This window comes from Trachypithecus francoisi, unplaced genomic scaffold, assembly GCF_009764315.1.
Source record: "Trachypithecus francoisi isolate TF-2019V2 unplaced genomic scaffold, Tfra_2.0 Lachesis_group19, whole genome shotgun sequence".
NCBI lineage: Eukaryota > Metazoa > Chordata > Mammalia > Primates > Cercopithecidae > Trachypithecus > Trachypithecus francoisi.
This window is the reverse complement of record NW_022681464.1, coordinates 48,239,274-48,266,337: the sequence shown is the minus strand read 5'-3', so window position 1 is coordinate 48,266,337 and position 27,064 is coordinate 48,239,274. Positions and strand designations below refer to the sequence as shown.

General features: G+C 45.7%; 1 long non-coding RNA gene across 3 annotated transcripts; it reads right to left on the bottom strand.

Annotated features, from left to right (window-relative positions):
• Positions 1-313: 313 nt before the first annotated feature.
• Positions 314-27,010, bottom strand: LOC117064203. Of its 3 annotated transcripts, XR_004429322.1 has the most exons (3): positions 25,619-26,666; positions 23,415-23,539; positions 314-978 (listed from the first exon to the last, which is right to left on the bottom strand). It is a non-coding gene; the product is annotated as an uncharacterized LOC117064203 (long non-coding RNA). The 3 variants fall into 3 exon arrangements; XR_004429323.1 differs by lacking the exons at positions 23,415-23,539; positions 25,619-26,666 and adding an exon at positions 26,988-27,010; XR_004429321.1 differs by lacking the exon at positions 25,619-26,666 and having other exon boundaries at positions 23,415-23,738.
• Positions 27,011-27,064: the final 54 nt, after the last annotated feature.

Sequence of the window (27,064 nt, the reverse complement as noted above, 5' to 3'; positions counted from 1 at the left end):
AAAAGAAACCCTATACCCATAAACAGTCATTTCCCACTTCCATTCCCTCAGCCCCTGGCAACCACTAATCTGTTTTCTGCCTCTAGAGATTTACCTATTCTACACGTTTCATAAAGATGGAAACACAAAACATGGAGTCATTTGTGACTGCTTTCATTTAACAATGTTCTCAAGGTCCATATTATAGCAGACATCAGCAGCTAGTTCTTTTTTATTGCTGATGAATATTTCATTCAATAAATAAACAAAAAAAAACTATTCCATTATATGGATATACTACATTTTATCCATCAGTTGATTGACATTTGGGTTGTTTGCAATTTTTGACTATTATGAGTGATGCTGCTATGAACATTCACGTACAAGCTTTTGTGTGGACTTCAGTTTTCATGTGGTAGCTGTTTAACATTTTTAAGTATTGCCAAATTGTTTTCCAAAGTGGCTACACCATTTTACATTCTCACCAGCAATGTATGAGGGCTTCAGTTTTTCCACATTCTTGCCCTTACTTGTTATTTATGTACCTCGTGAACCCCGAAAATCTGAGACAGGTCTCAATTTAGAAAGTTTATTTTTCCAAGGTTGAGGATGCACCCGTGACACTGCCCCAGGAGGTCCTGATAACATGCACCCGAGGTGGTTGGGGCACAGCTTCGTTTTATACATTTTAGGGAGACATGAGACATCAATATATGTAAGAAGAACATTGGTTCAGTCTGGAAAGGACATTGGTTCAGTCTGGAAAGGCGGGACAACTTGAAGCAAGGGCAGGAAGATTCAAAGCGGGAAGGGGCCTCCAGGTCACACACAGGTGAGAGATGAACAGTTGCGTTCTGTGAGTTTCTGATCAGCCTTTCCAAAGGAGGCAGTCAGCTATGCATCTGTCTCAGTGAGCAGAGGGATGACTTTGATGAGAATGGGAGGCAGGTTGAAGGGACCCCAGACACCTTCCTCTCACAGCCTTGTATTATGGTCATCCTGGCAGGTATAAAATGATACTGTGGTTTTGATTTGCATTTTCCTAATGGTTAGTGATTGTTCCTCAGTGGCCAGGCCTATACACATCTGCCCCAAAGTCAGAGGAAGCTGAGAGGCCAAAGAAAGAGGCTGGCAAATCTAGTTCTTTAGAGAGAAACATTTAATAGGGACTTATGAACAGAAGCCACATCTGTGTCTCTGGCAGTGGTAAGACAAGATGGTGGATTCCCAACCATCACCCCCAGGCCTAGGGCCGCCCCAGACCCAGGGCTCCCCCAGACCCAGGGCTTACACTGTGAAAGGAAAGTAAATCTTGCCACCCCAAACTCATTAAGCCAAAGGGAAAAGTTAAGCTGGGAATTGGGTCAGGCAAACCTGCCTCCCCTTTTGGTTCCTAAATAAGAGGGCTACAAGATGAAAACCTACACACCTCCCCCATATTTTGCCCACAAGGAAATTCCTGGTGAGCTCCAAGATTTCTACCCTAAGGTGTTTCTGTTAACATTTCGCCATGATAATGTAAATCGATAGCTTATCTTTACAGGTGCAGTCATCCCCTGCCTACCGGATTCAAATGCATATCTGATTGTTCCCCTGCCCTTTTGTTATGTTTTGTCTGTTACCTTATGTAATAATGCAGATTCCTCTGCTCCATTTGTCTGTCGTCTTATGTTAAAAAAAAAAATGCAGATTCACTGAACCAGACAAAGAAAATGGCTATTTTCCCCTACCCTCCTCTTATTTGAAATTTGTGTACTTCTCAATATCCCACCCTTTCCCCTTTAAATTTGGAGCCCTCGAAATAATCTTTGGAGAAAGGTATAGGCCTGTCTCCCAGGCACGAGTCCTTACCTTTGGCAAATAAGCCTCCTAAAATGATTGAGACTGGTCTCATCATTTTTCTTGATTGACATCTGGTAACCACTAAGGGAACCTGAGTGAAGGTGGCCCAGCCTGTAGCAGCTCTCCTCTTGGTGCTTGGCACTGGTCTGGGCACCTTGTAGCCCAAACCAATAGGACAATTTGCTGAAGTCTGGGACCTCTTTTTTCCAGGGATCCCTGATCCTCCAGTGTTTTCCAGTTGGGAGTCAGAGGTTTAGTTGCTGTTCAAAAAAAAAAAAAAAAACTCCTTTTTTCCTGGGAGTTTCCACTCGCTTCCATCAAGGAAGGCAGCCTGTCTGCTTCTGCATCTGTGGAGGGCACTGTCCAACTTGGGCTCCTATCACTAGGTAAGGAACTGGTTTGGGACTTTGTCTTGCAAATTCTTTTTAAATGACTGAAGTTAGCAGTAACAACCTGCTGTTGTTAATTTCTGCTGACACTTGAGTGCTCAGAGATCATGTAAGTTGTGTGATCATTGCTAGTTTTGCTTCGCTGTTTCGTTGTTTCCGTCTTGTTGGGTTGTGTGTGTGCTTCAATCCTTTACCGCTATGGATTTGACCAATTCCAAACCCTCTAGCTTATGAGTGTGGAATTTTCTAAGGAAATAAGAGCACTTTACTCCCCTCAGCCCTTCAGGGCATTCTCAGGCGACTGAGAATCATGTGAGGGTGTCCGGGAGGAAAGCTCCTTAGGACGTGCAGCAGCTTTGAGCCGGTTCCCCTCAGAAGAACCTATTTAAGGTCTAATCTCATCTGGTTTCCCTCAGAAGAACATACTTAAGTTCTAATGGCATCTGGTTCCCCTCAGGAGGACGTACTTAAGGTCTAATCTCATCTGGTTCCCTCAGAAGAAGGTATTTAAGGTCTAATCTCATCTGGTTTCCCTCAGAAGAACGTACTTAAGGTCTAATCTCATCTGGTTCCCTCAGAAGAATGTACTTAAGGTCTAATCTCATCTGGTGGGTGCATATAAGGAGCTGACCCCTCCCACACCTGGAGCCCCTGACACACTTTACCAGGTAGCCGTGACAAAGGTGAACTGAACTGATTCAAGGAATAATGGCCCTGAAAAGCCAGGTCCCCAAGCAACACACTTTGGGTCTCACACACTTCCCAACTTGATTGAATCCGAAGGGGAACCTTAAATTATAGGGAATGAGGCCTCTAAATTAGCTAAAACCCCAGCAGCTGAGGAACATGAAGTTCCACCTTTAGAAACTCCGGTGTTATGCCCAGACCGTTTGTTCCCCGAAGAAGACCACCAGAGTCCAGAGTCAAAGCCAAGTGGCAAGGATCTTTAATGCAAGTTCGAACTTGGTCCCTCCGTTCTACAACATACAAGAGGGCCCCAAACAATGCGTGCGCTTGCTTTTTATAGCTCGAGGTAAACAGGACTTGTCAGGTTACAGAGGAACAAGGCATTTCTCTAGGCTACAGCATTACATTGGTTTACATGTTAATGTGAAGTTATGCTTTTAGCAGCCTTCTTATCGGTTCCTGCGCTTTGACAAACGGTTGTAACCTTATTGGAGCTTCCCCAGGTGTTGTTTTTCTTAATGTGTTTGTGTCGGGCAGGCATATGGGGCTCAGGACGTTGGGACAAAATAGAGGATTGTGTGTACTGGGCCCAGGACTAAGATATGTGGCAGACACTGGTAATTAGAGCAGGACAGAGACTTTCACAACGTTTGTCCTTACAATGTCTGGAGTCTATAGATAACCTTAATCGGTTAGGTCCGGGGTCGATCTTTAACTAGGCTCAGGGCGCCGCCCGGGCTGTTTGCCTGTGGACTTCATTTCTGCCTCTTAGTCTCTTCATTTGATCTCTTTCACCGGCAGGGTACACGCAAAATCCTTATGGCAAATCGTCATGCAAATATTTAACCAAGTGGACCACTATAACCAAAGTAGATTCCAAGTTACAAAGGCCTAAATGGGGATCTTTTGAGAGGCCCAATTTAGTGTGCCCGCAAACCAGAATGGAAAACGTGGGCACAAAAACTAAGAAACCAGAATGGGAGAGCTACTTTCATGGTACCTAGAGAGTACCAAATCTCTCTATGCATACCTAAAGGATCTTTCCCCCCACTTGCTACTCTCTAGGTACCATGAAAGTAGCTACAGGAAGCCAACAAATAACTTAAACTGCCAATTAAGAACTCTTAATTGTAAAGTAGCTACAGAAAGCCAACAAATAACTTAAACTGCCAATTAAGAACGCTCTTAATTGTAAAGTAGCTACAGGAAGGCAACGAATAACTTAAACTGCCAATTAAGAACTCTCTATAATCTTTTCTCTCTCTTAAAGAAATCCTCCAAACCCCTTCCCCCTTCGTGTCTCCCCTACCTCCACCTACACCCCCACTCTACCCTTACCCCTCTGAACTTCCTGGATCAGACCTCTCCCCTCCTTTTCCTTCAGGTTCCAATCTACCGTATTCTCCTCCTTGCCTGCTGAAGGCAGTAGAGACTCTAACTTCCAAGACCCTACTTCCTGCCGATTCTCTGGTAACCCCAGTGGCAGCCTCTCATCTGGAAGATGTGGAAAAGGGGGACACCATAGGGACTTCTCTTATGGGCAACCTGTTTCGGGAACAACCGCTAACAGTTAGGGGAACCCCCATGATTGTCTATGAACCCTGGTCAACGGCTGAGCTGCGAAGCACAAAGAATTTCCTGCCTCCCGTAAGATCCAATTGGGTTTGCTCAAGAGTTTGAGCTCATTATCAGAACCTATGACCCAAGTCATTCAGACCTTTATCAGCTGGTCCACATACTGGTCTCAGAAGCTAAAGCTAAGTGGCTGGAAAAACACAGTGGTCAGACATTGTAGCAGACCTGACCCCAAAGGGCCAGGAAGACCAAATGAACCAGCCTCCCCAAATCCTGAAGACAGGTGCAAAGATGCTCAGGAACTAACTACTGTTCTGTTAAATATCATTCCTTCAGTGTCCCAAAGGGTTGTGGATTGGAATAAAATCCAACAATGCTGCCAGAACCCAAATGAATCAGTTTTAGATTATTTCACACGTTTTGATAAAACTTTTAGACAATATTGTGGGATGTCAGCTGATTGCTATGAAAACAATAAAAATGCTACATTCTTAAATGCAAATTTCTTAGACTAGGTGATGATTTAGCCACCCTTATAAAATGCAACATGATAAATTGGGCCACAGCCAGAACTAATGAACTAGTTAACTTAGCTGACCAATTATCCTGCACTGTGATAAAAAGGAAAAACTAAAGATTGCCCAAGTTATGCATTACAGTTAAAGCAATTAATTTTTCAAACATCTCAGGCCCAGAAAGAGTTTAAGCTCTTAGGTCTGAGGACTCTTCCCTCCCAGTCTGTTACTACTGTAAAAGACCAGGACACCTTAACAGGGATTGCATTAGGCTGAAATGAAAGAAAAGGCAGGAAAATGCAACTCAGGAAGACTAGGGATGCTCCCAGGAAGTACAGGGGTTTCACTGCTCCAAATATTCTACCCTGACAAATTGGGAGAGATTAGTATGTTTATCTTTATTATAGATATTATGTTTTATATTATATATATTATAAAAAACATGTTTATCATTATTAATATAATGATAAACCATGAGCTTACAACTGCCTGAATTGACACAGGCAGTGGCTATATCTATTATAAATCCCACCTAATTTAGAAACCTCGTACCTCAGAGTAATGAAAGAATGAACATGGTGGTGTGTCTATAAAACTATCTCATGTTTTAAGTCTAAACCTAAACCTTCCCATTTCTTTGGGTTCAGATCCCCCGCCCTGGGCTCCAAGTGTGACATGCTCAATTAGTCCCTTGTGTTTCTAATGTGCCTGCAGCCCCTGTCAGTCTTTTGGGCTGTGATCTCCTCAACATCCATAATGCTCTTATCTCTTTTTCATCGAAAGGTGAACTTTTTCTAGAATTGGAGCCAGGGACTAACAATATCAAATTAAAAAACATCCTGACAGCCAGACACAGTCGCTCATGCCTGTAACCCCAGCACTTTGGGAGGCCGAGGCAGGTGGCTCACATGAGGTTAGGAGATCAGCCAGGCCAACATGGTGAAACCTCGTCTTTAGTGAAAATACAAAAATTAGCTGGGTGTGGTAGCGCATGCCTGTAATCCCAGCTACTTGGGAGGCTGAGGCAGGAAAATCACTTGAACTCAGGAGGCGGAGGTTGCAGTAAGCCAAAGTTGTGCCACTGAACTTCAGCCTGGCTGACAGCTCCATCTCGAAAAGAAAAAACAAGTCCTGACAATGCACCACAATTTAGTACTAGTAATATTAAGACACCATCTTGTGACTGGGAAAGGGAAATGAGACAGAGAAGGAAATACTAGGAGAAGAGAGAACATTGGAATACAGAGCAGAAAACAGTAAAACTTTTAGCTTCCCCAGTCTTCCTGTTAACTCCAGAAGTGAAGCATTTGCTTAAGGATGTCCCTTCCCACTTACAGTCTCAGTCAAATACAGATATAGGGAAAATATTCTCAGCCACTCCAATAAAGGTAGCGATAAACCCAAAGAAACCCCTCCCCAACCTTAACAGTATCCTCTGACGGGAAGTTATAGATGGAATCGCCCCCACCATACAAGATTAACTGAGAAGAAGAGTCACTATTCCCTGCACAAGCCCCTGCAACAGCCCTATAGTCCCTGTAAAAACAAAAATAAACAAGCCAGAGGGGATGGACATTTGTACAGGACTTGGGGACAGTAGGTAACATAGTAATACCCAGACACCCAATAATCCCCAACCCACAAGTCCTATCAGCTATACCCACTACCAGCCAGTATTTCTCAGTGGCAGATCTCTGCCGTGCCTTCTTTAGTACTCCTGTAGATCCAGACAGCCGGTATTGATTTACCTTTACTTGGAAAGAAGCGCAATATATGTGGACTATAATGAATCAAGGGTATACAGAAAGTCCCACTTACTTTTCCCAAATATTAAAAGCTGATTTAGAGGATTTAATTTTTCCCCAGGGCTCAACACTCATTCAGTATGTAGACGACCTTCTCCTTTGTTCAGACACACCATCTTCCTCCCATGAAGAGAGTCTATATTTACTCAAACAGCCACCAAGGGACACAAAGTGTCCAAAGACAAACTTCAGCTTTTGTTAAGTATTTGGGGGCATATTATCTCAGTCAAAGGACTCAGAATTAACCCTGACAGAGTGAGAGGAATTTTAGCTTTCCCAATGCCTGTCACAAACAACTTAGAGGATTCTGGGTCCTGCCTGGCTATTGTAGAAACTGGATACCAGTGGCTGGGTGCAGTGGCTCATGCCTGTAATCCCAGCACTTTTGGGAGCCTGAGGTGGGTGGATCACGAGGTCAGGAGATTGAAACCATCTTGGCTAACACAGTGAAACCCCGTCTCTACTAAAAATACAAACAAACTAGCCAGGCATGGTGGTGGGCACCTGTAGTCCCAGCTACTCAGGAGGCTGAGGCAGGAGAATGGTGTGGACCCAGGAGGTGGAGCTTGCAGTGAACTGGGATTGCACCACTGTACTCCAGCCTGAGCGACAGAGCAAGACTCCATCTCAAAAACAAACAAACAAACAAACAAAAACTGGATACCAAATTTCTTCCTTATGGCTCAATCTCTGTATGCATACCTAAAAAATGAACAACCTGATCCTTTCTTGTGGAGTCCTGAGGGACAATCAGCTGTACAACAAAAAAAGGAAATTCCAACTAATGCCCCAGCCTTAGGGCACCCAAACTACAAACTGCCTTTCTCCCTTTTCACACACGAAACTGGAGGAACTGCCTCCAGGGTACTGATCCAGAAGCATGGTGACCATCAGAGACCTCTAGGCTATTATAGCCAACACCTGGACCTGGTGGTGCAAGGGCTGCCTCCTTGTGTGAGAGCAACAGCAACCATGGCCCTTCCGTAGTCTGTTGCAGAAATAATTATGGGATCCCCCCTTACCATTTCTGTGCCACATTCTCTTGAGACCCTTCTAAACTCTCATCATACTCAACGTGTGTCTGTCAGCCGGTTAGCTTCTTATCAAATTTTGCTTGTACCATCTTCCAATATTACTACTTCCCAGTATAATAATCTTAATCCAGCCACTCTCTTGCCAGGCCCTTCCCACAAGACCCCTCGTGACTGTGTTCTGATGACTGACTGACTTCTCACCTCCAGGATAGACCTACAAGAGTTGCCACTGGATAATGCTAAACTAGAATGGTATACAGATGGCTCTTATTTAAGAGGAGAGGATGGAAATTTTGGAGCAGGATATGCTGTGGTTTCCTCACATGAGGTCAGGAGTTCAAGACCAGCCTGGCCGACATGGTGAAACCCCATCTCTACTAAAAATACAAAAATTGGCCGGGTGTGGTGGTGGGTGCCTGTAATCCCAGCTACTTGGGAGGCTGAGGCAGGAGAATTGCTTGTACCTGGGAGGTGGAGGTTGCAGTGAGCTGAGATTGTGCCACTGCACTCCAGCCTGGGTGACAAGACTGAGACTCCATCTCAAAAAAAAAAAAAACCTATTCAAAAACCAAAATAGTTGGCAACCATAAAAATTCCACATCACTGTAAATTAAACAACAAGAGAAGGTCAGGGTAACCAATTGGCTGACATCACAGCTAAAAGAGCAGCATTTGAACCAGCCCCAATCCAGGAAATGCCCATAAAACCCAAAATGCTTAAAAACATGTGATAAGGTTTGGCTGTGTCCCACCCACATCTTACCTGAAATTGTAGCTCCCATAATTCTCACATGTTGTGGGAGGGACCCAGTGGGAGATAACTGCATCATGGGGGCAGAGTCTCCCACACTGTTCTCGTGGTAATGAGTCGGTCTCATGAGATCTGATGACTTTATAAGGGAAACTCCTTTTGCTTGGCTCTCATTCTCTCTTGTCTGCTGTCATGTAAGATGTGCCTTTCCCCTTGCACCATGATTGTGAGGCCTCCCCAGTCATGTGAAACTGTGAGTCCATTAAATCTCTTTTTCTTGATAAATTACCCAGTCTTGGGTATGTCTTTATCAGTAGTGTGAAAACGGAGTAATACAGTAAATTGGTACCAGTAGAGTGAGGTGTTGTTGTAAATATACCCAAAAATGTGGAAGTCACTTTGGAACTGAGTAACAGGTAGAGGTTGGAACAGTTTGGAGGGTTCAGAAGAAGACAGGAAAATGTGGGAAAGTTTGGAACTCCCTAGAGATTGTTGAATGGATTTGACCAAAATGCTGATGATGGCGTGGACCATGAAGTCCAGGCTGAGGCGGTCTCAGGTGGAGACGAGGAACTTGTTGGGAACTGGAATAAAGGCGACTCTTGCTGTGTTTCAGCAAAGAGACTGCTGGCATTTTGCCCTTGCCCTAGACACCTGTGAAACTTCGAACTTGAGGGAGATGATTGAGGTATCTGGCAGGAAATTTCTAAGCAAAGAAAAGCATTCAAGAGGTGGCTTGGGTGCTGTTAAAAGGATTAAGTTTTTGAAGAAAAACAGGGTGTAAAAGTTCAGAAAATTTGTAGTCTGATGATGAGATAGAAAAGGAAAACCCAGCTGGGCGTGGTAACTCATGCCTGTAATCCCAGCACTTTGGGAGGCCAAGGTGGACGGATCATGAGGTCAGGAGATCGAGACCATGGTGAAACCTTGTCTCTACTAAGAAATACAAAAAATTAGCCGGGCACGGTGGCGGGCGCCTGTAGTCCCAACTATTTGGGAGGCTGAGGCAGGAGAATGGCGTGAACCTGGGAGGCGGAGCTTCCAGTGAGCCAAGATTGCACCACTGCATTCCAGCCTGGGTGACAGAGCAAGACTCCGTCTCATAAAAAAAAAAAAAAAAGGGAAAACCCATTTTCTGTGGAGAAATTCAAGCCAGTTGCAGAAATTTGCATAAGTAATAAGGAGTCAAATTTTTTGTTTGTTTGTTTTTTGAGACGGAGTCTCCCTCTGTCACCCAGGCTGGAATGCAGTGGCCATGATCTCGGCTCACCGCAACCTCCCCTCCTGGGTTCAAGTGATTCTCCTGCCTCAGTCTCCTGAGTGGCTGGGATTACAGATGCCCGACTCCACTCCCAGCTGATTTTTATATTTTTAGTAGAGACGGGGTTTCACCATGTTGGCCATGATGGTCTCGAACTCCTGACCTCAAGTGATCTGCCTGCCTCGGCCTCCCAAAGTGCTGGAATTACAGGCGTGAGCAAGGAGCCAAACGTTAGTCACCAAGACAATGAGAAAATGCCTCTAGGGTATGTCAGAGACATTCGTGGCAGCCCCTCCCATCACAGGCCTGGAGGCCTAGTAGGAAAAAAGTTTTTTCTTTTTTATGCCTGGCCCAGGGCCCCCCCTGCTATGTGCAGTCTAGGTAAGGACTTGGTGCCCTGTGTCCCAGCCACTCCAGCCATGGCTAAAAGGGGCCAAGGTACAGCTTGGGTTGTGGCTTCAAAGAATGAAAGCCCTAAGCCTTGGCAGCTTCCATGTGATGTGGAGCCTCTGGGTGCACAGAGGTCAAGAATTGAGGTTTGGGAACCTCTGCCTAGATTTCAGAGGATGTATGGAAATGCCTGGATGTCCAGGCAGGAGTTTGCTGCAGGGATAGGGCCCTTATGGAGAAACTCTGCTAGGGCAGTGCAGAAGAAACATGTGAGGTTTAAGTCCCCACACAGAGTCCTCACTAGGGCACTGCCTAGTGGAGTTGTGAGAAAAGGGCCACTGTCCTCCAGACCCCAGACTGGTAGATCCATCAACAGCTTGCTCTATGGCCCTGGAAAAGCCACAGACACTCAACTCCGGCCCATGAAAGCAGCCAAGAGTGGGGTATACCCTGCAAAGCCACAGGGCAGAGCCCAAGGTCATGGAAGCCCACTTTTGCATCAGTGTGACCTGGATGTGAGACATGGTGTCAAAGGAGATCATTCTGGAACTTCAAGGTTTAATGACTGCCCCCTGGATTTCAGACTTGCATGGGTCTTTAGTCCCTTCATTTTGGCTAATTTCTCTAATTTCCAACGGCTGTATTTACCCAATCACTATACCCCCACTGTATCTAGGAAGTAACTAACTTACTTTTGATTTTACAGACTCATAGGCAGAAGGGACTTGCTGTGTCGCAGATGAGACTTTGGACTGTGGACCTTTGAGTTAATGCTAAAAGGACTCTGGGGGACTGTTGGGAAGGCATGATTGCTTTTGAAATATGAGGACATGAGATTTGGGAGGGGCCAGGGATGGAATGGTATTGTTTGGCTGTGTCCCCTCCCAAATCTCATCTTGAATTATAGCTCTCATAATTTCCATGTGTTTTGGGAGGGATCTGGAGATAACCGAATCATGGGGGCAGTTTTTCCCCATACTTTTCTCCTGGTAGTGAATAAATCTCACAAGATCTGATGCCCCAGCAGAGGTTCTCCATGAGGACCCTGCCCCTGTGGCAAACTTTTGTCTGGGCATCCACGCATTTCCATACATCTTTTGACATCTAGGCAGAGGTTCCCAAACTTCAGTTCTTGACTTCTGTGTGCTCATAGGCTCAACACCACATGGAAACTGCCAAGGTTTGTGGCTTCCAGCCTCTGAAGTCACAGCCCAAGCTGTATGTTGGCCCCTTTCTGCCACAGCTGGAGTGGCTGGGACACAGGGCACCAAGTCCCTAGGGCTGCACACAGCAAGGAGACCCTGGGCCCAGCCCTCAAAACCATTTTTTCCTCCTAGGCTTCTGGGTCTGTGATGGGAGGGGCCACCATGAAGACCTATGACATGCCCTGGAGACATTTCCCCATTGTCTTGAGGACTAACATTTGGCTCCTTGTTACTTATGCAGATTTCTGCAGCCAGCTTGAATATCTCCTCAAAAAAATGGATTTTTTCTTTTCTACTTCATTGTCAGGCTGCAAATTTTCTGAACTTTTGTACTCTGTTTCCCTTTTAAAACAAAATGCTTTTAACAGCACCTGTCACTTTCTGAATGCTTTGCTGCTTAGAAATTTCTTCCACCAGATACCCTAAATCATCTCTCTTGAGTTAAAAGTTCCACAATTCTCTAGGGCAGGGGCAAAATGCCACCAGTCTCTTTGCTAAAACATAACAAGAGTCACCTTTGCTCCAGTTCCCTACAAATTCCTCATCTTCATCTGAAATCACCTCTGCCTGAATTTTATTCTCCTTTCTACCTTCAGAATTACCCAGGACTCCTGGATAGTAACGGCAGTCGGAACCACTGAAGCCAGGGAATTGATCTCTGGGACCCATTAGTCTACTTGGGAGACTGGTTCTGGACCCAGTGACCTATGTCTCCGGGAACAGTTTGACGTCCAGTGGTTTCCACCACAGGCTGGACAGGCTTGAGGTGGCTGCTTCTTGATGTCTGGGCAATCCCTTTTGAAGTGCCTTGGTTTGCCACATTGGTAGCAATTAGCAGATGCACCTTGAAGGTTCTGGATTTTATAGGCCTGTAATGCAGCCACTAAAACCTCTGTTTTTGGCCGGGCGCGGTGGCTCAAGCCTGTAATCCCAGCACTTTGGGAGGCCGAGACGGGCGGATCACGAGGTCAGGAGATCAAGACCATCCTGCCTAACACGGTGAAACCCTGTCTCTACTAAAAATACAAAAAAAAAACTAGCCGGGCGAGGTGGCGGGCGCCTGTAGTCCCAGCTACTCGGGAGGCTGAGGCAGGAGAATGGCGTGAACCCGGGAGGCGGAGCTTGCAGTGAGCTGAGATCCGGCCACTGCACCCCAGCCCGGGTGACAGAGCGAGACTCTGCCTCAAAAAAAAAAAAAAAAAAAAAAAAAAAAAAAACCTCTGTTTTTGTCTTATAGTTCCTCTCCTTCTCCTGGGCCTCCTCCAGGGTTTTATTGGAAAAGACTGAAGTAGCCATTTTGAAGAGGTTCTATTTGAACCTGTGACCAGTTTTTGCAATTTTCTTTTGATATTAGGGGCTGCCTGAGTAATACATTTGTTTTTTAACATTAACTGTCTGTTAACAGAATCAGGAGGTAGGGAGGTGTTTTGTAAGCCTTTTCATATGCACATCAGAAAGCATTTTTCCCCCCTGCTCATTTATAGAATTTTTGGGATTCCAATTGGAATTTTCAAGGGGTACTGCCTCCCTCCCTATTGGGAATGGAGGTTTTGCTATCTGCTCACCCTTCTTTCTTTTAGACTTCTTCCTTTAAGACTTTTAGACTAGTTATAGGAGATGTGGTTATCTCCAAATGTTTCTGCTGCCTGTAAGACTGCTTTTCCCCCCTCCAACAGTTAGGTTTTGGCTTAAAAGTAGCATAGCATCTTTTTAAGTTAGATTAAACACTGGGATTAAATTTTGGAAAGCCTCTATATATTAATTAGGGTTATTAGAGAACCTCCCCAGGTTCCCCTTTATTTGTTTAAGGTCCTGCAATGAGCAGGAAACTTGAACACTAGTAGCACCATTGGGCATTTCCTGCAGGGGCAACAGCAAAGTTGGGAGTTTCTTGAGGGGCACTACCAGAGGAGTGAATGATCCAGCTATTGTGGGGCACGTAGGGCACCCAGAAGTTGTGTTTGAGGGTTCCCCAAGGGTTTTCTTGACTCTGGGGAACCATCCTTTGCAGGCTTGCCTGACGTGGCTGCCAAGAGGGTAGGGTTAACTGTACAATGCTTATAAAGATTTAGGTTATCTTGCAAGGCAAAGAAAACCTTTACACTGGGAACCTTGGACCATTTGCCCTTTTGCCTACAGAAAAGTTTTAGTTGTTGATAGTATAGAAATCAAGACTTTCCTCAGGCCAGGTTTGTTTGTTCCCAAGAAGGTAACAAGGCCACACCCTGTGTAACAGAATATACACCACTTTCTCTTTAGAGTCTTAGGGTTAAAGGAGTTCCAGTGATTTTAGGGTTAAAGGAGTTCCAGTGATTTTAGGGTTAAAGGAGTTCCAGTGATTTTAGGGTTAAAGGAGTTCCAGTGATTTTAGGGTTAAAGGAGTTCCAGTGATTTTAGGGTTAAAGGAGTTCCAGTGATTTTAGGGTTAAAGGAGTTCCAGTGATTTAGAATGCACTCAAGGGAGTACAGAATGCAGATGGTTTGTTACCCATCTAGAAAGAGTGGGAGACAAGGCACTCCTTAGTCCCCTTCCTCCCTTTGGCGTGACCAAGGGTGGAAGGAAATAGAGAAAAGGCGTTGCCCTTTTGCCTTTCTCCTCTTTCCTCCTCTCCTCTGGGTCCTGGCAACCATTATAGGTGCCACCCCATGGATACAAGTGTGACCTTTACTCATGGATCCGGAGGAGGTAGTAGGCAGGACTAGTCACACTTACCTGTGCAAGACCCTAGCTTTCCGCCCTGTTGGATTCTTAGACCCACTCAGCCCAAAGCCTCCCAAGGTATCCAATAGGCCTGGGAGAGATTATGTAGTAGGTGGACTTGGGCAAGACTCTTTAATGGAGAAAATGTTTTAATGCCCTATTTGGCTTCCCTTGCTATGGCCCCAGTGAAAAACTGGAATCCCACAGAATGGGACTGATTAACTTCAAATGCAAAATTCTTTTTTGTTTAAATCCCAATGTTGTTGAATGCAGAGCAGGCGCCTTAAAAGAACATGAGAACTGAATGGCTGCCCTTCCTTTGATGGGGACGGTATTGAAGCTAAAACCTGTTTTATTAGGATAGCTTCCTCCTGGCAGTTGAAAGTGGAGTTTTTTTGTTTACAAACAGGACATATTGCCTGATCACTGACAGAGGGATGTAAAAGGAAAAATAATTAGGAAACTAGAAGTGTGGCGAACAGGGCTGACAGGGCTCCCCACGGAGGAAAATCCTATTCCACTAGGTGGCGCCGTAGGGTTGCAAATGTTAGGTAAAAACTCTTGACTCCAAATTTTTTTCAGGCAAAAGTTAGAGAGGTTTGGGGTTTGATAGGATGTCTCCATAGCATGCTCCCCACCCCCCATGCAACCAGCATAAGAAAATTACCTTGTCTTCTAAAGGAACTGCTTAAAGTTATTGAACAATGCTGAACTTTTATATGAGGGAAAAAAGAACCAAATGGAGAAGAGGATATTCACTCAGGTTGAAATATCCTCCCATATGTTACCATGAATATTTATTATTGAGGGATAGAAGGGACCTTACTAGGTAAAAATTTAGACTAAAATATTCAATTCCCTCCTTCTAGGAAGTTACAAAAACAGTAACTTTTTGAATTACATTCCTGATTACTAAGACACTGACTAACTTTACCCAGCAAGATCTTAGCATTCTGTGCTTCTCAATATCCCACCCTTTCCCCTTTAAATTTGCAGCCCTCAAAGTCATATTTGGAGAAAGGCATAGGCCTGTCTCCTGGGCACATCCTCAACTTTGGCAAATAAATCTAAAATGATTGAGATTTGTCTTGTTACTTTTTTTGATTGACATCTGGTAACCACAAAGGGACCTGAGTGAAAGTGGCTGGGCCTGGGGTAGTTTTGCCTCTCAGTACTTGGTACTGGCTCAGGCACCTTGTAGCCCGAACCAACAGGACAATCTGCTGAAGTCTGGGACCTCTTTCCTCCAGGGATCCCTGATCTTCCAATGTTTCTCAGTTGGGGGGGGGGTCTGAGGTTTATTTGCTGTTAAAAAAAAAAATTCCCTTTTTGTGGGAGTTTCTCCACTGGCTTCCATCATGGAAGGTGAGTTCATCTGCTTCTGCATTGGCAGAGAGCACTCTCCAGCTTGGGCCCCATCCCTGGGTGAGAAACTGCTTTGGAATTCTGTCTTGCAAATTTAAATGACGAAATGACGAAAATTAGCACTACCAACCAGCTGGTGCTAACTTCCAACTTATACTTGGAGTGCTCAGAAACTGTATATTTTGTGGATCATTGTTAGTTTTGCTTAACTATTTCTGTTGCTTGTCTCTGCTTTGTGTGTGCGTGTATGTGTACCTGTTTCGGTTCTTTCCCTGATCAGATCTGACCAACTCTGAACCCTCTGGCTCATGAGTGTGGAATCTTCCATGCTGAAGAAATAGAGCACCTTGCTCCCCTCAGCCTCTCAGGGCATTCTCAGGCAACTGAGAGTCACCTGAGGGTGTCCGGGAGAAACACTCCCTAAGCTGTGCAGCAGCTCCAAATAGGTTTCCTCTTTCAGAAGAGCATATTTAGGGTCTCATCTCAGCCAGCAGGTGCATATAAGGAACCGACCCCTCCTACAACTTGAGCCCCTGACACACCTGTGCCAGGTAGCCGTGACAGGGGTAGACCAAACCGGTTCAGGAGGTAACAGCCTGGAAAAGCTAGGTCTGCAAGCAGCACATTTTGGGGCGGACACATGTCCTGACTTCATCAAATCTGAAGAGGAGCTCTAAATTATGGGGAACAAGTCCTCTAAGACCCCAGCAGCTGCAGAACACAAAATCCCCGCTTTAGAAACTCTGGCCGGCTATATGCAAAATACTTACGGCAAATTATCATGCAAATATTTAAATAAGTGGACCGCTATAATTAAAGCAGATTCTAAGTTACAATGACCTAAATGGGGATCTTTTGAGATGCCCGAATTAGTGTAACTGAGAACTAGGGTGGAAAATGCAGGCACAACAAATAAGCAACCAGAATGGGAGAGTTATTTTCAGTGGTATCTGGAGAGTAGCAAAAGGAGTGAAGACCACCTCATCTCCCTATAGGAGGCAAACAAGCAACTTAGAAATGCTAATCAAGAGCCCACTAATCTTTCCCTCTCTTAAAGAAATCCTTGAAATCCCTTATTCCTAGCTGGCAACTCCACCTACACTCCCACTCTACCCTGACCTCTCTGAACTTCCCCCAGACCAGATCTGTCCCACTTTTCTCCTGCAGGTTTAACACTCGCCCAACAAGGCAGTCAGGACTCGGACTTCAGGGGCCCCAGCTGCTGCTGATTCCCCGACAGCCCCAGTGGCAGCGTCTCACCTGGAAGATGTGGAAAAGGGGACCCTGCAGGGACTTCTCTCATGATCGCCCCATTCTGGGAACAACTGGTGACAGGTAGGGAAGCCCCAGCGATTGTCTACCAACCTTGGTCAAAGGCCAAACTATGAGGCATAAAGAATTTCCTGACTCACAGAAAGATCCAATCAGGTTTGCCCAAGAGTTTGAGCTCATTATTAGAACCCAGGACCCAGGTCATTCAGACCTTTATCAGCTGGTCCACATGTTGGTCTCAGAAGCTACAGCGAAAGAACAGCTAGAAAAAGCACAACGGTCAGACCCTGTAACAGATTTGACCCCTGAATGCCCAGTATAGACACAACCAGCCCCCACCAAATCCAGAAGACAGGCGTAAAGATGCATAGGAACGAGCAATGACTGTTAAATAGTATTCCTTCAGTGTTCCAAAGGGTTGTAGATTGGAAAAAAATCCAGCAATGCTGCCAGAACCCAAATGCATTCGTTTTAGATTGTTTCACATGTTTTGATAAAACTTTTAGACAATATTGTGGGATGTCAGCTGAGTGTTTTGAAAACAATAAAAATGATACATTATTAAATGCAAATTTATTAAACAGACTAGATGATGATTTAGCCATGCTTGTAAAATGCCACATGATAAATTGGGCTATAGCTAGAACTAATGAACTAGTTAACTTAGCTGACCAATTATCCCACACTATGATAAAAAAGGAAAAACAGAAGATTGCTAGATTTATGCATGTACAGCTAAAGCAATTAACTTTTTTTTTTTTTTTTTGAGACGGAGTCTTGCTCTGTCGCCCGGGCTGGAGTGCAGTGGCCGGATCTCAGCTCACTGCAAGCTCCGCCTCCCGGGTTTACACCATTCTCCTGCCTCAGCCTCCCGAGTAGCTGGGACTACAGGCGCCCGCCACCTCGCCGGCTAGTTTTTTTTGTATTTTTAGTAGAGACGGGGTTTCACCGTGTTAGCCAGGATGGTCTCGATCTCCTGACCTCGTGATCCACCCGTCTCGGCCTCCCAAAGTGCTGGGATTACAGGCTTGAGCCACCGCGCCCGGCCGCAATTAACTTCTAAACCTATCAGCTCCAGAAAGATTTTTAAGCTCTCTAGATCTGAGAACCCTTCCCTCCAGTCTGTTGCTGCTATAAAAGTCCAGAACCCCTTAAAAGGGATTGCCTTAGGCTGAAATGAAAGAAAAGGCAGGAAAATGCAACTCAGGAAGACTGGGGTGCTCCGAGGAAGTACAGGAGTTTTATATCTCCAAATATTCTACCCTGACAAAAAAAATTGGGGGAGATTAATATAATAACCATGAGCTGACAACTGCCTTTATTGACACAGGCATCACTATATCTCTGATAAATCCCAGCTTATTTAGAAACTCCATTCCTCAGAGTAATAAAAAAGTTAACATGGTGGGTATGTCTAGTAAAACAATCTTATGTTTTAAGTACAAACCTATACCTTCCCGTTTCATTGGGTTCCACTCCCCCACCACAGGCTCTAAGTGTGACATGCTCAGTAGGACCCACATGTTTCTTATATGCCCTACGTCCCTTTTCAATCTTTTGGGCCATGATCTCCTCAACATCCATAATGCCTTTTTCATCATATATCTTTTTCATCAAAAGGTGAACTCTTTTTAAGAATTGGAGCCAGAGGACCAAAAATACCACATTAAAAAAAAGTCCTGACAGTGTACCACAATTTACTACCAGTAATGTTAACACATCATCTTGTGACCAGGAAAATGAAATGGAGAGAGAGGAAGAAATATTAAGGGAGAAGAGAAGACACTGGAATAAAGAGTAGGAAATGATAAAACTCCTCTTAGCTTCCCCAATTTTCCTGTTAACACCAGAAGCAGAACCCTTGCTCAACGACATCCCTTCCACTTACAGTCTCAGTCAAATACAGATATAGAGGAAATATTCTCAGCCACTCCAATAAAGGTAGAGATAAACCCGAGAAACCAAGAAACCCCTACTCAACCTCCAACAGTACCCTCTACGATACTGTAGAGGAAGCCATAGACGGAATCGCCGCTATAAGATTGTCTGAAAAGGGGACTCACTATTCCCTGCACGAGCCCTATATTCCCTGTAAAGAAACCAAGTGGGAGAGGATGAGATTTGTACAGGACTTGAGGGCAATCAATAATATCGTAATACCCAGACACCCAGTAGTCCCAACCCACAAGTCCTATCAGCTATACCCACTACCAGCCAGTATTTCTCAGTGGCAGATCTCTGCCGTGCCTTCTTTAGTACTCCTGTAGATCCAGACAGCCGGTATTGGTTTACCTTTACTTGGAAAGACGCGCAATATATGTGGACTGTAATGAATCAAGGGTATACAGAAAGTCCCATTTACTTTTCCCAAATATTAAAAGCTGATTTCGAGCTGGGCATGGTGGCTCATGCCTGTAATCCCAGCACTTTGGGAGGCTGAGGCGGGAGGATCACCTGAGGTTGGGAGTTCAAGACCAGCCTGACCAACATGGAGAAACCCCGTCTCTACAAAAAATACAAAATTAGTCGGGTGTGGTGGCGCATGCCTGTAATCCCAGCTACTAGGGAGGCTGAGGCAGGAGATTTGCTTGAACCTGAGAGGTGGAGGTTGCTGTGAGCCGAGATCGCGCCATTGCACTCCAGCCTGGGCAACAAGAGCAAAACTCCGTCTCAAAAAAAAAAAAAAAAAGCTGATTTAGAGGATTTAATTTTTCCCCAGGGCTCAACACTCATTCAGTATGTAGACGACCTTCTCCTTTGTTCAGACACACCATCTTCCTCCCATGAAGAGAGTCTATATTTACTCAAACAGCCACCAAGGGACACAAAGTGTCCAAAGACAAACTTCAGCTATGCTTGCTGCAAGTTAAGTATTTGGGGGCATATTATCTCAGTCAAAGGACTCAGAATTAACCCTGACAGAGTGAGAGGAATTTTAGCTTTCCCAATGCTTGTCACTAATAAACAATTTAGAGCATTTTGGGTCCTGGCTGGCTATTGTAGAAACTGGATACGAAATTCTTTATGACTCAAACTCTGTAGGCATACTTAAAAAATAAACAACCCAATCCTGTCTTGTGGAGTCCTGAGGGACAATCAGCTGTACAACAAATAAAGGAAATTCTAACTAATGCCCCAGCCTTAGGGCACCCAAACTACAAACTGCCTTTCTCCCTTTTCACACACGAAACTGGAGGAACTGCCTCCAGGGTACTGATCCAGAAGCATGGTGACCATCAGAGACCTCTAGGCTATTATAGCCAACACCTGGACCCGGTGGCGCGAGGGCTGCCTCCTTGTGTGACAGCAACAGCAACCATGGCCCTTCCATAGTCTGTTGCAGAAATAATTATGGGATCCCCCCTTACCATTTCTGTGCCACATTCTCTTGAGACCCTTCTAAACTCTCATCATACTCAATGTGTGTCTGTCAGCCGGTTAGCTTCTTATCAAATTTTGCTTGTACCATCTTCCAATATTACTACTTCCCAGTATAATAATCTTAATCCAGCCACTCTCTTGCCAGGCCCCTCCCACAAGACCCCTCGTGACTGTGTTCTGATGACTGACTGACTTCTCACCTCCAGGATAGACCTACAAGAGATGCCACTGGATAATGCTGAACTAGAATGGTATACAGATGGCTCTTATTTAAGAGGAGAGGATGGAAATTTTGGAGCAGGATATGCTGTGGTTTCCTTACTAGAGGTAATTAAAGCTGGTCCTCTTCCCCAAGCCAGATCATCTCAAGTGGCCGAGTTGATTGCCCTGACCCAAGCTTGTCAACTGGCAAAATACAAGGCTGCAAACGTTTACACTGACAGCTGCTATGCTTTTGGGGTTTGCATGACTTTGGGATGCTATGGAAAGACAGAGGATAGTTAGCCTCCTCAAGCCAACCCATAAAAAATGTACAGTAAATATCAGAGCTGTTAGAAGCTATTCTAAAACCCAAATGTTTGGCAATTATAAAAATCCCAATCACTCAAAATTAGACACCACAGAACGGGTAACAATCGGCTGATGCCACAGCTAAACAAGCAGCCCCCGAGCCACCAGCCCCGATCCAGGAAATGGCCATAAAACCCGAAACACTTAGAAACATGGTGAAAGAAACCCAGAGCATAGCTCCTACGAAAGAGAAATCTGCGTGGAAACGGTCAGGGAGATACTTTTCTCCCGAAACTGAAATATGGTATGGACCTAATAACCCATTATTCCAGTGGGGTGCCAGGTGCCCCTTATGGAATATGTCCATAATCTCACCCACTGTAATCCAGATAAAATGATATCCCGCTATAAACAGTATTACTGGAAACTGCCCTTCACAGTGGTGTAAACGGTATTACTGGAAACCGTCCTTCACAGTGGTGTAAATGGTATTACTGGAAACCGTCCTTCACAGTGGTATAAATGGTATTACCGGAAACCACCCTTCACTGTGGTATAAACGGTATTACTGGAAACGGTCCTTTACTGTGGTATAAACGGTATTACTGGAAACCGCCCTTCACTGTGGTATAAATGGTATTACTGGAAACCGTCCTTCACAGTGGTATAAATGGTATTACTGGAAACCACCCTTCACTGTAGTATAAACGGTATTACTGAAAACCGCCCTTCACAGTGGTATAAACGGTATTACCGGAAACCGCCCTTCACAGTGGTATAAATGTTATTACCGGAAACCGCCCTTCACTGTGGTATAAACAGTATTACTGGAAACCGCCCTTCACTGTGGTATAAACGGCATTACTGGAAACCGCCCTTCACTGTGGTATAAATGGTATTACTGGAAACCGCCCTTCACTGTGGTGTAAACGGTATTACTGGAAACCGCCCTTCACAGTGGTATAAACGGTATTACTTGAAACCGCCCTTCACTGTGGTATAAACGGTATTACCGGAAACCGCCCTTCACTGTGGTATAAATGTTATTACCGGAAACTGCCCTTCACTGTGGTATAAACAGTATTACTGGAAACCGCCCTTCACTGTGGTATAAACAGCATTACTGGAAACCGCCCTTCACTGTGGTATAAATGGTATTACTGGAACCGCCCTTCACTGTGGTGTAAACGGTATTACTGGAAACCGCCCTTCACAGTGGTATAAACGGTATTACTGGAAACCGCCTTCACTGTGGTATAAACGGTATTACCGGAAACCGCCCTTCACAGTGGTATAAATGTTATTACCGGAAACTGCCCTTCACTGTGGTATAAACAGTATTACTGGAAACCGCCCTTCACTGTGGTATAAATGGTATTACTGGAAACCGCCCTTCACTGTGGTGTAAACGGTATTACCGGAAACCGCCCTTCACTGTGGTATAAATGTTATTACCGGAAACTGCCCTTCACTGTGGTATAAACAGTATTACTGGAAACCGCCCTTCACTGTGGTATAAACAGCATTACTGGAAACCGTCCTTCACTGTGGTATAAACAGCATTACTGGAAACCGCCCTTCACTGGGGCACAAAAGTTTTACTCCTGATGTGTTATTTGTCCCAAATATAAAAGAAAGCCATCCAGGGTCATTTTCCTCTTCCAGCTGGACCTTTTGAGGTATGGCAGCTTGATTTTATTTGGCTGCTATCACCTCAAGATTACAAGTATGTTTTAGTAATGCTCTGCGTGTTTTCCCATTGGGTTAAAAAGCTTTCTCTGCAGGCAAGCAACAGCCATAGCAGTTGGAAAATCCTACGAGAAAAAACTATTCCACTGTGGCAAGTCCCTTGTGAACTTCCCGGCAACAGGGGAACTCACTTTACTGGCCAGGTTATTCAAAATATTTGTAAAATTTGGCCCATATTTTAACATTTCCATTGTGCCTACCATCCCCAATCCTCAGGCCTAGTGGAGAGGCACAACTGGCTAAATTCGCCTCCAGGCATTTCACCTCCCCCGGACCAAAGCACTCCCCTTAGTGCTGCTTAAACGCCAATCCACCCCTTTTGGAAAACACCTGTGTCCTTAAGAAATAATAATGGAGGCCCACATGTATGGGAACAAACATAACCCAACTTTTCTCAAGGGAGATACATTGCAATATTGTGAGGGACTTATCGTCTTAAAGAAAAGCCAAGATTTGGTAAAGAATTCCTTTCATAGTGTGCTCCATGAAGATACGGTGCCTGGTCACAATCTGCAACCCAGAGATTGTGTCTATTGGAAAAGCCATCTAATAAAGAATTCCCTTCAACCCCAGTGGAAGAGCCCATATCAAGTACTATTGACTAATCTATGTCCCATAAAATTAGAGGGTGTAGACTCATGGATTCACATCTCTCATCTTAAGGCCCAACCTCCTGAGTGGACTGTAACTCCCACCAAAGACCTTTGCCTCCATTTCACTAAACATTGACCTTCAACCCAGGATGAGAAGCAGACAGCAGCTGTTGTGGACTGCTTAAACCCAAGACACAGGACCAGGCCTGTACACAAAGAAATGCCTATGTTTACTGTACAATAACCATTACAATTATTGTCCTAGATATACTGTCATCTGCTGTCTAATAAAGAACAGGGCACTTGCCTTGTCTGATATAACACCCTTTAGTAACTAAGATGAATTTCAAAACCTTGCTATTAATCACGTATCCCTTCACCTTCTTGCCACTGCCACCCATGAAACAAACCTGTTTCTATAATGGGCTCAGGATTATGCAGACAGATTACATAACACCTGCTGGATATGTGGACTCATGCCTCTTTCCAGTGGCTCCAGCCTCCCATGGTGAGTATCCTCCTTCCAAGGTCAGGACTGGATAGAATACCAAAAATTTATTACATCACAAACACAGTCTGGTATTCCTTGTGCTGGCATAACAAAAGACAATATATATGGTCGGCCCATTAAAAACACTCTTGGCCAGGCACAGTGGCTCACGCCTGTAATCCCAACACTTTAGGAGGCTGAGGCGGGTGGATCATTTGAGATCAGGAGTTTCAGACCAGGCCTGGCCAACGTGGTGAAACCCCGACTCTACTAAAAATACAAAAATTAGCCAGGTGTGGTGGCGCCTGTAATCCCAGCTACTTGGCAGGCTGAGGCGGGATAATTGCTTGAACCTGGGAGTTAGAGGTTGCAGTGAGCCAAGATCATGCCACTGCACTCCAGCCTGGGCAATGGAGTGAGACTCCATGTCAAAATAAATGAATAAATAAAAACACCCTTAAGAACAAGGGACATGGGAAAAGTTTTTCAATGCAAAGGACCAGCTCATTAGCTCTCACTTTAGCATTTCCCCAACTAAAAGTGGTAACCATGCCCCAAACGATGACCTTTTCAAAATGGAATAATGCAAACTTGGGATGGATTTATCTGGTTCACCCCTTCGTTTGGCCAAACCAGCCAAAATGCTCCTTTGTGCTGGGAGCAAAGAAATCCCACCCAAGACCTGTGGCCAAACAGTAGGAAGAGATATGTGGTGGACAGCTGGAGAATGTTGTGACTGCATTATCATATAATGAGACACTGCCTAGCCTGCCACCGACTGGGTGCAGCGACCAAGTATTTACTGGCTAGCTCCAAATGGGACATATTGGCTATGTGGCACTAACTTATGGCCGTGGTCACCTCCAGGGTGGTTGAGACGATGCTCCCTAGGTTATGCTTGGGCACAAGGATGAGTCATGCAGACCCTGCTAAAAACAGCAAACCTTTTTCATTTACAATCTCATTGGACACATTCAGTATTCCAATGGTATGATCATTTAACTTCAATCTTTGTACAACAGATCGCTATTGAAGATGTTATATGGGATACATAAGCCTTAACAAATTGCACCCAAAAAGCCCTAAACAATGGGGTCATGCTTATGAGGAAAGCTGTGCTGCAAAATCATATGGCTTTAGATACATTAACAGCACAAGGGGGCGCATGCGCCATCATAACAACGGAACGTTGTGTGTATATTCCAGATACCGAAGAACGTAACCTGGCTTATGACTGATATGAAAACCCAGATAATCAACCTGTCAGATCCAAAACCCTCACTGATTGGTTGAGCAGTTGGTTTGGATTCTGGGGAACCTGGTACTTATAATTTCTGATCTGTCCTGTTTTTGCTTATAATGTTGTTACGATATATGTTTGCAAATAAGCCCACGTGTAGCTGAAAGGGCTAGGGTAAGGATTGCCCAGAGAACTGCTGTAGTTGAGGAGGTAGTAATATAGCCTGACCCAGCTTCCAGTTTTACCCTCCTTTTGTTGCTATAAGTCTGGCCTAGGTCCCTATACATTTTTCTTTTTTTCCTCTTTCTTTTTTCCTTTTCTCCCTGTTTTTTATCTTCGTGGGACGTGACCTCCTAGGAATGAGCATTCCTAGTGAAGTAGGACCTGAGCTTCTAGGAATAAACCATCCTAGCAACGACAAACCAGCAGGTGGGAAAAAAGAAGGAAGCAGCAACCTGAGGCCAGGAACCCAATTCCTTTCTAAAATGCTTTTTTCCAAAAGATTTTAAAGAAAAAAAGGGGGGAAATGTGAAAGGAAATTAAATTTTGGGACCCCAAACTCATTTAGCGAAAGGGAAAAGTCAAGCTGGGAACCGGCTCACACAAACCTACCTGCCTCCCCCTTTTGGTTCCTAAGTAAGATGGCTACAAGATGAAAGGCTACATGCCTCCCCCATATTTTGCCCACAAGGAGATTCCTGGTGAGCTGTTCAAATTTCACCATGGTGGCCGGGCGCCGGGGCTCACGCCTGTAATCCCAGCACTTTGGCAGGCCAAGGGGGGCGGATCACTTGAGGTCAGGAGTTTGAGACCAGCTTGGCCAACATGGGGAAACCCTGTCTCTACTAAAAACACAAAAATTAGCAGGGTGTGGTGGCGCTCACCCGGAATCCCAGCTACTCAGGAGGCTGAGGCAGGAGAACTGTTTGAACCCAGAAGGTGGAGGTTGCAGTGAGCGGACATCACGCCCTCCAGCCTGGGCGACAGAGGAAGACTCCGTTTCAAAACAATAAAAACAAAAATAAAACGTAACCATGGCAATGCAAATTGATAGCTTATTTTTACAGGTGCAGTCACCCTAGCGCATCTGATTGTTCCCCTACCCCACTTTGTCTTCGTTATCTTACATAAAATGCAGATTCCCCACATTTTTCCTCTGCCCCCTTTCGTGAAAAATCTATGCTTCTCAATACTCCGCCCTTTCCCCTTTAAATCTGAAGCCCTCAAAATCATCTTTGGAGAAAGGCATAGACTTGTCTCCTGGGTGCGTCCTTAACTTTGGCAAATAGATCTCCTAAAATGATTAGAGACTTGTGTCGTCGTTTTCTTCGATTGACAATATATACACACATACACATACAATACATGCACACGTACACACGTATATACGCGCACACACATACACGTACATATACACATACGCACACATACACATGCACACCTCCACACGCGCCCACACATACACACAGACGTGTCTCACACCACAGCAGCCGCCTCGGGACGTCACAGCCCACGCATCCCCAACGCTGCGGTTGCGCTCACTTCTCTGTCCACACCCGGGGGGAGCAGCTTCCCCGCTAGGCCACGGCGACTCCGGGGAAGCGGACGGGGCAAAACCACTTCTGGGGAGGACGCCCAATCTGGGGTTTTTCTCTGGGTGCCCGGGGAGGAGGCGGCGCAGGAGCAAAGACCTGGAGGGCCCAGTGGCGGAAAGAGGGACACCTCGCAGCCTCCCGCCGACAGCGGCCCTGCCCAGGTCTCCAGGCTTCGATGCCCATGCCCTCGTTGCTTTGTGCAGCGAACCCGACTACGTCAGTTCCCAGCATTTAAACAAAACGCGTTCCCTAGCTCCGCAGTGCCAGGCAACCGAGCGGTTCCCGCGCTTCCCCGCGGCGCACACCCTCCGCGCCGCCCGTGTGGCCTCCCCACGCCCTGCTCCCGCCGGCCCCGCCTCGCGCCCCGCCCCCTTTGCCGCCCCGCCCCCTGTCTCCGGTCTAGCACTTGTCGCCCCGCCCCACGCCGTCCCCCGCCCGCACACTGCCCCCCTGGGGTTGTCTTCACCGCCCCCACACGCCGCCCGCCTCGCTCCGGTAATCGCCCACCTCACGCTGTCCTTCTCCCTTCAGCCTTCGCCCTGCCCACCCACCGCCCACCTCGCGTCCGTCTTCGCCCCGCCCATTCACCGCCCACCTCGCGTCCGTCTTCGCCCCGCCCACCTGCTGCCCGCCTCCGGTCTTCGCCCCGCTCACCTACCGTCCGCCTCCGGCCTTCGCCCCTCCGCCGTCGTAGCCCCGCCCGCCATGTACCCAGTCTTCGCCCCGCCCCGGGTC